We start from the raw sequence: 15,430 nt of genomic DNA on the forward strand, positions 1-15,430 counted from the left end.
CAACCTAAATGCAGATCTGGACAGCGCTATGTCCGCCAACATAGCTACCACTTCTCCCAGAGTGGGTTTTATTATGCTGACAGGACAGCTCTCTCCCATCAGCATAAAGCATCTTCACCGGATGTGATCGAGCTACACAACTGCATTGGTGCAGCTGTACTGTGGTAGTATTTCTATTGTAGACTAGCCCTCTGTCATTTAAAACTAGCCTAGACAAAGCCCTGGAGGATTCTCTATGGGCAGGGGCTAGACTAGATCTTTTCTACTTTCGTTATTTTATTTAAAATAATCAAATTTCTCTCTCTGAACACTGAATAAATATTTAGGTTACAGTGTAACAGATGAATAGTGGTTATTTTTGTAATCAGGATAAAGACAAACTATTGTACTCTGGGGATTTAAAACTGTGCAGCTCTCCATGTGTCGTTTTTAGTAGTTTTCAATTAAAAAAAAGTTTGAAACAGCCTCAGTGTTGAACTTAAAAAAAAAAAAAACCCCATCATTTAAATACAGTGTTTCCCTGGGTTTCAAAATGAATCCAGCTAGAGTAAATACCCCTTGTGCGTATTCAGAAGAACTTTAGTTCCAAAACCATATTTTGTTGCAATGCCCTGAAGTACTGATGTGCATAAGGGTCTTTCAGCATTTCCATTTCAAATCTGACATTTTGGGGATCACTACCTAAGCCATGAAAATTATGCATACAAGGACTAATCAAAAGAGTACAGACCCTTAGCCCAAAATGTTGACAATGGATTTAAAGTATTTGAAGTGACTAAAGAGAGTAATTCTTCTTCTTGCATGTGGCGTAGAGTTCCATTCGAGCATTCATTCAGCAATTGTATATGGCAGACCTCAGCCATTCCAGTGCGCTGTTGGTCAGGATGTTGAGGGAGACCCATCCTCCTTCAAGGCAGTGGATGGGGCATTCCTCCACAAGATGATCCGCTGTTTGTATTTCTCCACACTCGCAGGCTGCAGTAGCACAAAGGTTCCAGCTGTGCACGTAAGAGTTAAAGCGCCCGACACCAGTCCTTAGGTGATTTAAGCAGGTCCACTCCTTCTGTGGCGGGCTGCAGCCTATGGGTGAGGTGGAGAGGGGAGGCAGTTGTTGCTGTCTGCTGGGGCATTGTTCCCTCCTCCACTGGCTCATGACCCACCTCACTCCAGCTTTGGCCATTATCTGCCTGTATGAAGGCCAGAGCTGCTCTTATGAAAGACTTACAGTTCCACTCCACCACCTGAGATGGCTGGCTGCAACCAGGCAAGCAGCAGTCAAAGCTGCTAACAGCCAACTCCACCACCTTTATGAAAGGATCCTCCAGCCTCTGCCAGCTCAATGCCTCAGATCAACTAGCAACTTAAAAAAAAGAAATCAGTTCCACATTTTTAGATTCCAAGTTTTGTGCTTAAATATTAGAAATCACATTGAGATGACAGTCAGAGGCAAGATATGAATATTACAATGTGTCCACATGCCTTTTGTGGCTCCAAGGAAACCATCAGTCCATTTTATCAATAATCTGAATACCAGCAAGTCAAAAATCATAGGCCTTCACAGGATAGGATCTAATATGACATGACAAGTGCCTACATGATATTGTAAGTGTCATAGATAGATGCATTACATAGAATATAAATTATGTAAAAGTTCTGAATTATGTTCATAGTCTTGATTCCCAAAGAAGATTAGACAAAATAGACAAGGTGATTTCTTATTTCTCTATCCACCCTAAGGTGGGATACAGCTTTTGAGTACTTTACAACCCACAAATCTTGTATATCACAATTTATACGCTGGTCTAACAAATCATTATTGCCTTTAAAGTATACATATATATTTGACTCTGCAGGCATGCAAATGAGGACAGAGAGAACAATAATGCAATCCACTAAGGTGAAAAAAGCAGAGTGGGAGCAAGTACTTTTAGCCTGGTAGAGAGGTAAATACACAGTGCCCAACATACAGCATGAGACCGTGAATAAATGGCTCTTATCTCAGTTTCTATGAAGTGCAGTTTTGAAATATGCTTGTGTAAGCCACTGCACCTAGTACTTGAAGTAACTGAAAATCCTGCACACAACAGCTACAAACATCACTTGCACATACTGGATTGCATTTATGCCCTGGACACATCTTATTGCCACCATCCCCCCACTCAACATCTTCATGCTCAACCATGCACATCTCATTATAGGCACAGAGGTTTGTTCACATTGCAGAGCATAATGCATGTCTCCATACTCTGTGAAAGCCTCTCTGCACAGGAGCTGAGCAAATGCTGAAGAGTGAACATTTGCACATTGGCTTTCTGCACTTCAACACCACCACTTTTATTTAATTTAGAAAAATAGCCCAAACCTGTTACCTTCTTTTTGGCACATTAATTTTTAAAAAGCCTTTATTTTTAAATGACATTTTACAGACCATTCATAATCCGGATGTTACACTCAGAACGGGATAACTTGCCATATCTCAGATAGCACTGTATGGCCACCTTTTACTCAGTTATTTTTTAAATGTCAACTTGCGTAGCCCTTTTGGTACTTTTTAAATTAAGAAGGTAAACAACATGCAAATATCTACTTTTTTTTAAGTGACATGAATATTTATATATTCATATTGTAATAACAGTATCACAGGTTACTTTATTAGGTCTTGCATCAAGAGGCTTCTTAAAGGCTCTGTTAGAGTGACTGTCGCCATTGTTAAAAAACTATTTCTACATTCTACTGGGCAAATACATGTTTGTTTGTTTTTAAAAGTGACATGACTTTTCATGTTACCACACACACACACACACACACACACACACACACACTCAGCCACCATTATCAGAGTGACTGACAAACAAACCTTAGGAAATGTACAACCAACGCTGAGACTTTGTCCTAAACTTGTTCAGCCTAGACCCTACAAGGCTATTCAAATAATGGTGAAACAATACACACTCTAAATGCTGCACAGCAGCAAAAGTTCAAATGGAGTTTCAAACTTAACTTTGATCTTAAATCTGATCTATAACATCACTAGTGTTTTATCTGTGTCTGAGTTCACTTCATAATTGTATTAGAATAGCTTTTTTACCCACCCCAACCCCAAAACAAAGACTATTTCTAACCTTCATCAAAAGTCTCTTAAAAATATAATATATATATATTTTTTTAATTGCTACTCAGGAACACACAGCACTAATCATCAATCACTGGAGTTCCAAGCTCAACAATGAATAATATTTACTTTTCTTTATTTACAGTACAATTCATATCTTGTTTTCAAAAACTGAGCAGGTCAGTCCTTCTACTTTATGTCCCTAATCCTACAATTGATTCTGCATAGAATCCCACCAACTGGATATGTACATGGCCTAGTACAATGGGGCCATAATCCTGTTTGTGGCATCTATGTGATGCTGGTAAACAGCTAGGGCTAGAATCTGGCTCCAGGTCTCTAATATGACTGAAGTCACATCCACTTAATGATGCTATTGTTCAGAATGAGTGGGCCAAACATGTATACTTAGATATGTTGCTGCTAATCAACAGAGCACACTCCCCTTCAGAGCCAAAAATAGAACCTGATTCTTGATTCCCAATATTTCTCTGCCATCTGGCAAATAACTGTGTAACCCAGAGCCATGTATGCCTGTGCGTCACATCCCCAACTAGTGGCTGGTCCATACAGAAGATAACAGCTTATTTCTCCTTACAACTATTCTTTGAGCTCAAGTAATAAAAAGATCTGTGCTGTGGATCCAAAGGCTCTGGGTTCCAACTCTACTGCTAACCAGCTGTACCAGCTCCCTTCCAATTTTCACCAAAATCAATAGGACTATGCCATTTGATGTCCAGAACTTAATCTGAAATTTTGGAATTGATCAGATCTGGCATTCAAAAGTTATCCCATTTCATCAAAATGTTGAAATGCCATTAAGTTGGACATAAGGTCTTGTAAGCTCAGGTAATAATGTGTATGCACAAAGGAGTTTAAATACGGCTACACAGGCAACATTAACTCTGACATTTCCTGATTTTGAGGGCTTGATTTTGCAACCTTAACGTTCTTTTAATGTAGTTCTTTGTATGCAATGCAATACATGCACTAAGAAAGAAAGAAAGAAAGAAAGAAAGAGCATTTGAAAATAGCATTTGAAAGTGTTATACTAAAGAAAAATCAGACTGGCAGAGGTCAGATTTATTTTGTTTTTTGTAAAAAGCAAAGCAAAGACCATTTGTATTGTTTTCATGCACTATTTTAAAAGCCAAGGGAAATCTTTTTAAAAACAAATAAACATTCTTCTGTTGTATTGGCAATTTAAGCAATGCAGCATTGTGCTGAAATACAAGAACCTAGAAGAGAAATTGATTAGAAAGTGACCATAAACAAATTTGAAACTGTTTACTTTTTCTGTCTAAACTGAAAAATGCACAATGAAAACAGCATAAAGTGCAGACAGTAAATCAGATGTTTAAAATTCTTTTGGTTTTATGTATCTCAGGTGCTCTTTGTAAGACAGGCAGGGAAATTAGTTAAAGATTTTTAATATGACTGTTCTTTCTAAAGTTAATGAAATGCAAATTATTATGCATATATTTACATTTTTATAAGGACAAAATTGAAAAACTAGAGAAAGGAGCAACAGTCACTCACTGTATACTTTGTAGCACTGAAATTTCAGGTTTGAGATTTTAGCAACCTAGTATGGAAAACCTGCAAAGTCAGAAAATAAATACTAAAAGGCCACTCACCTCTCCTATCCTTGTCAAAGATCCTACATTAGCTAGATTGCAAATGTTATTAGTTATTGGAAAAAACTTAGTTTGATAGTGTAATTAAGTGCACTTCCTATCTCTGACTAGGGTGGTACATTTACAGGAGAAGGGGATTTGTTAAACACCCATCATCAGACACCCTAATGTAGCATTCCATCTGATCCACAAAAGCAATGAAAAACAAATCTGCCACTGAAACAGAAGCAGGAAACTTGACAACACCATCATATTGGAACTTCTTGCATAATTCACTTGCCCCTCTTTAGAATGCTCTTCACCTGTCTGCAAAGGGGACATAACTTCTTCCTCCTACCTCCACCCCTTGCAACTCCTTTGTGCAGAGAAACAACTGGCATGAACAGATCTTACCTGGGACACATCTTAAATCCTCAGGATAGTAGTTCATGGGAGTCAGTGCAAGGAGGCAAAAAGGAATTTATGAAAAGCAAACTGCTCAGGGAGTACACTCCAGTCGCAAGGAGAGAGCGAGCACGAGCCTAAGCCAGGAATCGGATCACAGCCAGCCAGCCCAGACTCCTCCTCCCCTCTAAGCTCACAGCACAGCCAAGTAGGAGGTAGGAGAGAGATAGAGGGATGAAATCAAGAGGGGAGTGGAACTATTTCTGAGGTGATAGCAGGGAGGATGCCACCTATGGGAAGGAAGAGGCCTCTGGGGAAGGAAGAGAGACGAGGAGGAAATAGAAGGGTGGGGGCATAGGCTGAAGGGAGAGAGAAAAAAGGAAGGACAATGCTGGAGGAATGGAGACAGAAGTTGGGAAGAAAGGAAAAAAAGGTGGGAAAACTCTACAGAAAGGAATGAAAAAGAGAGGAGGAAGGAGAGAATGGGGTTCAATTAGCCTTTTCTGGGCCTGAGGGAAGCAGGATTGTTATGGGATAGGCCAAGGGGCTTGATCTGAGGAGCTGTCCCAGCACTAGGCAGAATAGTGCAAATAGTTTGTCAGATGCTCCAGATCCCTCCCCATATGCTTTTAGCTTTAGCCCATAAGAAAGATGTAGCCCCCGTACTGTGCACCTACCTACTGTTTTCAAACATGGGTACCTAAATTTAGGCTGCGAAATCTATATTTAGTTGCTTAATTAGAATCGGTCTGATTTCCAAAGGGGCTGAGCACCTACAGTTTCATTATCTTCAGTCCTCAGCATCTATGAAAAATCAGGCCAATTTTATGTTGGTGTCTAAATATGGATCTAGATGGCTAATTTTAAAGCACTCAAGTTTGAAAATTGTGGCCACCATCATTTAAACAGAGCTGTGGTCCAAGCATGTTCTAAGTCAGTTTCTTGTTGTCTCTATGGGTAGAAAAAATATTTATTGAAGTGTTGCTTAAAGGACCCAATGAAGATCAGGGTCCCGTTTTGCATCGGCCATACAAACACACAGGAAGAGATAGACTAAATAGATGAAACAGATATAGGGTGGAAGAAACATTATCATACCCATTTCATAGATGGGGGAATGGAGCTACAGAGAGAGTATTGCAAAACCAAATTAAGGAGTCATGGTAAAGCCCAGATACTTCGCTGCTAAACCAACTTTTAGCCTAGCTATCTATCGAGGGCTTAGAATTAATTTTGTGGTTCTTTGTTTTTAATAAAAGTCAAGAGGAGCCATGCTATTACAAAGATAGATCATAATCATGACCCACAACTGAGTTTAAATAGTGCTTAAAAAAAAAAAAACAACACCTGACAGGGCTGTTTGACTGTGGGAGAACTAAATAGAGCCAAGGAACATAGGCAAAAAAGGGAAACAAGAAATGGAAGCAAGAACTTTTACAGGAAAAGTTAGCGGAGATATGGTTCATGTGTTTATTTACTATTAGAGATATTGTTGTTGCTGCTGCTCTTTTACAGAGGAAGGTCCTGAGCTTGCAAACACATATGCATATACTTAACAGATGCATGTGTGTAGCCCAGTTGAAGTCAATGGGACTGCTTTTGTGCATAAAATTAAGGGCCTGCCTAAGGGAAGAAATGCTTTTTGGACAATCCATGTTGTAATTCCCTCCTCTCCTCAATTTCAATACATCTTTCTCCCATTCATTTCCCTTCTGTCTTCTTGCCCCCTCCTTTACAACTGACGGAGATGTGTGGTTTATTAACACACTCTGATCCACCTTGCACACACTCCTGTCCCCAAAGTTGTATCAGACCCACGTGACACAAACTCCCACACAGGTCATGAGCCCAGATCTCTAGCTCACCCTTACTTCACCTACTCCTGCACTGTTCAGTCCATATGTTTTACCAGCCTACACTCTTCATCAGCACCCCCTCAGTTCACTGTCCTTGAGCTTCACAAGTCCTCAAAATACATACTCCCCCATCCCCTTCAGCTCACAATTACTACCTTTTACCTAACATCTGCCCCTGTCCCCCAACATAAATATGGCACCAGCTCTCCTCTTATTTGCCACAGCAGGTAGGAATGTGTTTCCAAGCCCAATTCTGGTACCTTTCCCTGCTAGCCAAGTTCCTGATCTCATTCTGGATCTCTAGACTGTGTGGCCAAATTCTTCTCTCATCTTACCTCTACTCATCTAGGTATTTTAACTAAGAAACACCATTAAATTCAAGAGTTACTCAGTACTGACAACTGCATAATAAAGAGTGGAATTTGACCCTGCTTACAATTTTTTCTCTCAAGAACAAAAACCCAGCAGCCAGCTTACTTTTCTAATGTTACTGGCCAATGAATTACTTCAAAGCTCCCACTACCTAGCTTCACTGTAGTTGCATAACTCGTTCTCCGTGCAACATGCAGTAGCTGAGCTGCAAAGGTCAGTTTCACTGTCCACTTAAAGAGGCGCCATCTGGCGTTGTATTGCCCCAGCGCAAACACTGCACATTCACCGCTGCTCTTCTCCACGGGCAGGTATTTCACTAGTCCGTCTCTCACCCTCACTTCGATTTATAATTGTACATTTAACCTTCGGTGGATGGGGCGGGTAATCATCAAATGAAAACACTGATACAGAAGAAATAGGCGAGTTGTTTAGATCTCTGAGAAATCAGATCAGTGTCTTATTTTTCAGCCCTGCATAGAATGGCTGGGCAGGAGTTCCAGATGTGGCAGGGGTGCCAGATGATGTTTATGGTCTGTGCAGCTATGCTGGCAAAGCAGAGAACTGCTGTGCACCTGACACCCCCACCCCTTAATATGCAAACATCCTGCTTAAATGGACCTTTCAAAGCGGATGTTTATCAGCAGACGGCGAAAGAGTGGCGTGAAAGCCTTACCCCCTGTACCTGCGGGCTGTATAGTAACTAGCAGAGCTTCTGCACACCAAGCACGTTGTACGGATTTCGAGTAGGCAATTAGCACCCGCTATCATGAATTCATTCAATCATCCATTCATATCTTTTACAAAGGCAAGAGCCACTCCCATTTCTTACTGTTAATGATCAGCTCCAAGGTCAAGAGCTGCCGCCCACCGCACGGAGAGAGAGCCACGGTTGACACAAACTGCGCGAAGCAATTCAACGGACGGACACTTACGGTGTGAAGAAATAGAAACAAATGTCGCTTGAAGTTTCACCGCGGGCAATCGGCTGCACAATCCCAAGAACCCAGGCGGACGCTGCAGAGGGCTTTGAGTCCCCTCCCAGCCCCCAGAAGTGTCTGCTTAGCCCTGGGGAAAAGAGCCACTCCCCCGCCCCCTCTCGCCTTTCCGCTGCCCGCCCTGGTTGTAGTTCCTAGCACGGGCTTACCTGCCGGCTGCACGCCCCGGCTCCGCTCAGCAGCACCCGCCTGGCGGGCCAAGCGCGCCGCTTATCTTGCTCCCCTCCCCGCGGCGTTTGTAATCCGGCATGGCGGGAGCTGGAGACACTCAAGCTGCTGCGGTGGGAAAGGAACAAGGAAGGCGCTTCTCCGGCTGGCGAAACGCTTCCCAACTTCCAGGGAGCATCGGAGGGAGGGGGAGCAGCGGGGCTGGACGCGACGCGCACAGGCGCTCTGCAAAACCGGTGTGGGGGAGCGGCGCCGGCTTCCTTCTCCGTGCCCCCCTGGAGGGCAGAGCGCTCCGCTCCCGCCTCACTCTGCCGCCAGCCGCTCACCCACCCCCCCCCCGCAGGCCACGCCCGCACCGCTGAGGCGAGAGGCTGCCTTTCCCTCCGGCGGAGCGCGCCTCACTTCACCCCGCGCCCCAGAAAGTACTTTGGAGACGGGGGCTGGGAGCGGAGGCAGCGCCTCGCGCATTTGTGTCCTTCCCTCAGCCAGGCGCGCGCTGCCCGGAGCCTGCAGCTCGGCAGGCAGAAGTTCGGGACGGGACGGGACGCAGGCAGCCTCCCTCCCCGGGCGGTGGGGTGGGGTCGGCCACAATGTCCAGCCGAGCCTCCTGCGCGGGTTTAAGTAGATTGTGTAGCAGAGCAGGCATGCTCCAGCGGCGCTGTTTAAAATCCCAGCTGCGGCAGAGACGCGCACAGCCCACGAGGGGCGACCCGAAATTAGGCGGAAATTGATTTCGGGGCCAGCTGCATCGTTCCTATTGGGTGGTTCCCGTTGACCCAGCTGGGGATGGGGGCGGGAAGGGCAGCGGTCGTGGTTGTACCAGGAGCATCTTCTCAGCTGTACACGCTAGCCGTGGGGTTTCCCCTAAAACGGGGGGGAGGAGAATGTGCGCTGATCTGCGCCTGGCCTGGTGGGAACTGGGCAGGGAGCCCGTGGCCCGTGTGTTTGCGCTCTCGGGAGCCAGCAGTGCGCCTCTGGACTCCGCCTAAGCAGCACGCAGCTCCTGGTCACACCGCCACGCGCAGTACCAAGAGCCCGGCCCCCCTAGCCCGGGCAAGGCTGTGGAATCCTGGCCCTGAAGGGCGTCCTGGGGGAAGCCTTGCGTTTGGTGGGCAGGGACAGCCCACAGGGAAAAGGTAGAGTTAAGATCACAGGGCCACCCCTGCAGGTATCTTAACTCTCCCTTTCCTGGTTTTCAGAGGTTTACACTGAGCCACTCTCTGCTTTCTGGAGGGGCCAGAGGCAGCACTGGGCAACCTCTCTGTGGTATCAAAGTTGGGGGGGGGGGGGGAAGAAGCACTTAAGATCCTTGCTTGGTTTTCTATAAACTATTTCTCAGCATGCTCATTGCCACAGCCCAGCTCTCCACCTGCACTGACGCTGGTTCCTTGGTAATAATTACCGAGCCACAGAATGCACTGACTCTATGTTAGCCCTTACCTGCCCCTGCATGATCTTCTTGTGTCCCACCGCAATCTGGTTCTTCCTCTTCAGCTCTCCCCATCCTGGAGAGGCAAGCGCTGGTATGGAGCCCACGCGTTGAGGAGCTGGGAGGGGGTGCAGGGCCTGGCATGGACACAATGGGGACATTTTTGAAGGGAGAGCAGTATGGATGTGGGCATATGGGGGGAGGACAGAGATGAAGCCCGCTGGCATCCCTCACTGCACCATTCTGACCTCTTCCTTTCCACCGCACTTTACAATGCATTGTTCCAATACCCCCATCTCCCTGATTATTGCTCTGGCCCCTGTATTCCCACCATCTGTTCAGAGACTCTAACACTGCTCCAACTCCTCCATCATTCCTGCTGCTGTGCCCTCTGCTCTGACCACCCTGGTGCTTCAACCCCCTTTCCCGTGTAAGTGTACGTGTACACACACACACACACCCAGCTCTACCCTCCCACTTGCTACTCTATGCCCCTTTTAAAGGTGGAGGCTCTGTGGGGAGGAGGGAATGTAGTGGGATTGTGTATTTGTATAGATACAAAAAATGTGCTCTTAATTGGTGCTGTAACATTCAGCTCCACCTCACAATAGGGAGTTGGTCAGCCAGACAGGCTGGGGCTGTCTTACTACCCAGATGAGCTCCAAGCACTTAGCACAGACATTGTACAAGCCAGGAAAAGATCAATATGATGGACCATTAAAGTTAATGGAAAGACGTTGAAACTGGAAAGAAAACCCCAGTCTTGGAAAACTAAGAAAGGAGGGAGTTTTCCCCACTTTTAATAACTATCCATGAGTCATGATACCAGGAGAAAGAGAAAAGGGAGTGAGGTATAAGCTTTTAAAAGCAGGATTGTGGCTGAGGGCCAGCGTCAAGGCAGGGTGCCGTCCATGAAAGTCTGGATCTCCTCTATGACAGGGAGCGTACTAGGAAACTGGTAAAAGAAAATAGGTAACTTGTATTAGAAAGGGAAATTTAGCTAATATAGAAATGTAAAGCATCTTTCTGTTTATTTTCTGTGTAACCTGTATGTGTTTGCTTCCTTTGCTAATTCATCTATGAGTCTGTGATTTTTCTATTAAATAAACCTTTTATTTATTTTTATCCCCACTAGGTCTCTATCATGCAAACTGTGTGGCATGTATGTGCCAAAATGAACTGATAACTGGGGGCAGGTTTCACTCCATTAGGGGTGATAAACCAGAGGGGAAAAGTCACAGTGTCTGGGAGTTAAGAACTCAGGGTAGATGAATTTAGGGAGACTTGGAAGTGGAAGGGCTCTTGGGGTCACCCTGCAAGGAGTAAGTAGGGTGAGACTTTTATGCTTGCTGGCCAGCTACTGGTGTCAGGGTTCTGACACATAGGAAAATAGCATTAAGGCACCCTAAGGTTACAAAGCAGGCAGAACCCCTTACTGGCCTGGGTGACCTCCAAAACATCACAACCACCCAATCCCATTTATCCCCCTTCCCTTCCTGTACCATTCCAAAAACAGCTCCAACACATTCTTCCTTACTACTCCAATTCCTCTTATTCCCTCACTCTGAACCAAAAAAAAAGTTATAAAAATCTGACTATGTTATGAACAGCTTCTGTTAAAGGGACTCTGTCTCAGGAACCCCTGGACCAAATGACCCCACAACTTGATTTCCTTTGATCACGTTCTGTTCCATTGTTCAGAAAACATGATTACATTAGCCTAGCTATCTTTCATTTTCCCTCTGTTTAATCAATGCTATTTTCTTTACAATAATTCTATAGTAAAATCAGAATCAGCATGTGGATTTTAGAGCACTTTAGAATACTACTCAAACCAGAACTTTTGGTCTCAGGGCAAAATTTACAGAATGCAGACAGAGAGCAAGGAACATTCACATGACATGTTCTCTGAAAACTGTCAAGGGGAAGAGCTTGAACTTATAGTACCTGGCTACAATTCAAATTTAAGGAGCACAACATGTCACCTTGAGACACTCAGGTATTGTAACAAGTGCGTGCCTCTTGTTGCAGTAGAGCCCTAGTGTTGCTGCACAAATGCACTTCAATCTCTTTGGCTCAGCAATGTTGGCACAAGCCAATTTCTAAACACAAAGTCAGTAACTTTTTCAGCATTGCTTCTTCAAAGGATCAGTGGGTGCCATACTCTAGCTGAAATAAATGCCAAATTACTGAGATCAATTGGAGGATTATTAGAGCTATAGTTTAAGCCCCAAGTTTGTGCAAAAAAGAGTTAGATGAATGAACATTTTGTAATATGCTGGGGTTTTTTGGGGGTTTTTTTTGGGAGGGGGGGACAGTATCTCAGGAACACCTTCCTGAGATGATCCTATGTGTGGAACAGTAACACCGCCCAGAATTTCAATGAAACACAGCAAATTTCAAGACAATCTGAGTAAGTATGTAGGTTTTAGAATAGTCCATCTATAAACAGAAAATGATGTTCAACCAAAATGATAGCATAAGTGGTGATCTGGCATAATATACTACATTCATACAATTGTATGTAGGTAAGTGGAATAGACTATATGTAAATTCCCTTAGATATTCATTTCTATAATATTTTAAAAGTTTACAAAACAGCTTTGTACAGTTTAAAATGTATTTACTGTTGCAGCACTCAAATATTTTTTAAACAAGGAATTTCCATTTTTTAAATAAGGAATATTCTGTGCTACACATTGCATCCATTAATATTTATGAATATGGGGCTGTGCACTGAAAATTGATTTCAGGCACAAAGTGGGTAGGTGCATAGATATTTATTAACTGGCAGATTTTCACAAAGACGTTTCTATGCATTGGTCACACTCCTTGGAGTTGTGCAGAGGAATCTTCCTTCTGCATACATCCTAAAGGAGAGATGTGGGTGAGGGGGTGATGCTTAACCCTCTCAATCTCCTAGAAATGAGATGGCAGTTGACAGGTAATCAGAATATTCCTCAACAAGCCAACAGAAAAAGATTAATTTAATTCGGATGGGAGGTGTTTACTTTCTCCTAATGGGTCCCTACTTTGTGCTCTTTAAATTTTAAAGCATCTGAACATGTGTTCTTCCAGTTGATAAGAAACTGACTTGCTGATTCGCCCATTTCATAACCCAAGGGATACTACTGAAAATAGGGCAGTCAGGTTTATGGAGAAAAATAAACTTTTTCAAATAAAACCCTCAACTCTTGGTTAAAAAAAAAGCAACTCAAGAATATTTCAGTTTTTAGGCTGAAAAATCTGAATTTACTGTTATTCACTATAACCAGAACATGCTTTTATATCAATAATATCAACAGATCAGCACAGCCAAGTTGGTTCATTTAGGTGCATTTAGGAACTTATTTTGCTTTAACTTTTCTGAGGTCACAGTTAAAGGTTTTGCATAGAATGAAAATGTGTTGAAGATGGGTTATGTGTTGCATATGGATAGCTGTTGGAGATAAAAGCAAAAACCTTATGAAGTGTTGACAAGCATTATGAAGGAGGAAAGGAATGCACATGTCTTTCTCTTTAATGTCTTATTTCCATGCTTTGAAAGTTTTTGGTGGAGTGTGCCCTACAATAACCTTAACTGTCACTAAATGCAGTTTTTGTTTGCTAGTTTCTGGAGGGTGGGGGTATTATACAGCTTTGGCTCACCTCTGTGGTTAACTCTCCATAATCAGGGGGGAAAGGAGCAGCACCCGCCTGAGAACTGGAGAGAGAAACTGAGCTGTTGAAGCTGACTATGGGCAGGTTAACACTAGAAGTGCTACGTTGGTGCAGTTGCACCGATGCACTTGCACTGCTGTAGCACATCTGGTGAAGATGCTGTATGCCAATGGGAGAGTGCTCTCTCATCGGCATAATTAGCTTCTGCCTCATGGAGGTGGTATGTCAACGGAAGAGCATCTCCTGCAGACATAGAGCCAGTGTGGACAGCTGTTACTTGTGTTGCTCAGTAGGGGGTGCTTTTCACACCCCTGAGTGATGTAAATTAGTTCGACTTAAGCAGTAGTATAAACCTGCCCTAAGTCACAACTTCTCTCACTTTTCACTAGGTTGCAGGTGTCTCAGTAAATTCTTTTTATAACATTTTATCCCCATTTAGATGTTACTGAAAGTAAAAGCAACTTTCCATATTTAGCAGTAATGACACAACTGCTCAGCTGAAGGGAACTTCCATGAAGGAGTCTCTGTAATTACTCACTGAAGCACTCCATAGCCTCTCATGGACTTCTGGAAATGGGAAACAGTCAGGAGCAATACAGTAGTAGGGTGTGTGCCACCAGTAGTCTGCCTATTGCATTCCCCTTTCCATGCAGGTAGGAAGAATACCACTCAGTCTGCAAACATGACAATGTGAGACATCTGCAAGAATGATGGTCATCATCTTGACCTACAACAGGGACTGAACCAATGACCTCCACAGCTAAAAAGAAATGTATCTTTTCACTTTGAGCTAAAGAGCCAGGCTTGCCAGCTGATTCTTGTCACAGACTCACATCCTCTGTGGATTGGGCACAGTGGGGGGACACAACACAGACAAAAGTTATAACAAACAAAAGGGGTGACAAGTGACTGAAATATGAAAGGGGGATTTGGGGCATTCATGTAATAATTTACAGATTATCATAGTGTAAGTACAAACACTGTTTTAAAGAGGTCGTCTCACAGTGCCAGATCCATGCAATCATACTATCTCACCCCATAGATCACCCACAGGGATTTGAATGCCTTGATCTTCAGAGCCATAGACCCTTATTATTTGAGTTAGAAGTGTAACTGCTAATAGCTTTTGAGACTAGCTGCTGGAGAACAACTTGTGTAACCCTAAAAAATGCACGTGAACTATTTACTAGTCACCCATAAAATATGGGTGATCAGGAAGCCTAGCTTCAATTCCTGGATCAGGGAGAGGAGTACAGTTTATAGTGGTTAGAGGGAGGATGACCAAAACTGATTTAGTCAGTCAGAGACTGCACAGTAAGCAAATGTGGCTGGGATTTGTCCTTTTAAAGATCTGGCTTCTGGGCCTCTAGTGACCTTGTATAAACTCTCCGCTAAATTATTTGAGAAATAGGGAGAGGGGAGCTGTTTAGCAGCTCTTTCCTGTCCTCTGAGTTTGCGTTCATATGTGTATTCAATAATAAGGATAGTGAATTACATGGGAATTTAAACAGCAGCTAGAAGAGGTGAGCTGTGAAATCCTGGTCCTCTTTTTCCCAGTTAAGGGAACTTTTAATGAGAAACAACATTCTGGTCTTGGCACACTTTTTGTCATCGAACTGAATTTCAGCAGGTGCATCTTGGAACGCATTTAGCATTATCATGTAGAAGTTGTAAAATACTCTATAGACAAACACTACCACTGTATGATATTGAAAAAATCAGAGAAAGAATGTAGCCAAAGCACAGTTTGTCCAAAAGCATTTTAGATTTCTTGCAAATGAGGTACAAAGAAAGTGATGTACCCCAAGCAAAAATCA

General features: G+C 43.4%; 1 protein-coding gene across 1 annotated transcript in view; it reads right to left on the reverse strand.

The window, feature by feature from the left end:
• The window catches only part of SHANK2 (SH3 and multiple ankyrin repeat domains 2), a 621,534-nt gene extending 612,428 nt beyond the window's left edge, over nt 1–9,106 (reverse strand). Inside the window, exon 1 of the mRNA XM_067557524.1 lies at nt 8,506–9,106. The gene's annotated coding sequence lies outside the window, so the exon portion shown is untranslated. The remainder of the gene's footprint in view (nt 1–8,505) is intronic.
• Between the last annotated feature and the right edge of the window lie 6,324 nt (nt 9,107–15,430).

Source organism: Emydura macquarii, unplaced genomic scaffold (genome assembly GCF_026122565.2).
Source record: "Emydura macquarii macquarii isolate MOO-44397 ecotype Brisbane River unplaced genomic scaffold, CSIRO-AGI_Emac_v2 contig_1876, whole genome shotgun sequence".
NCBI lineage: Eukaryota > Metazoa > Chordata > Testudines > Chelidae > Emydura > Emydura macquarii.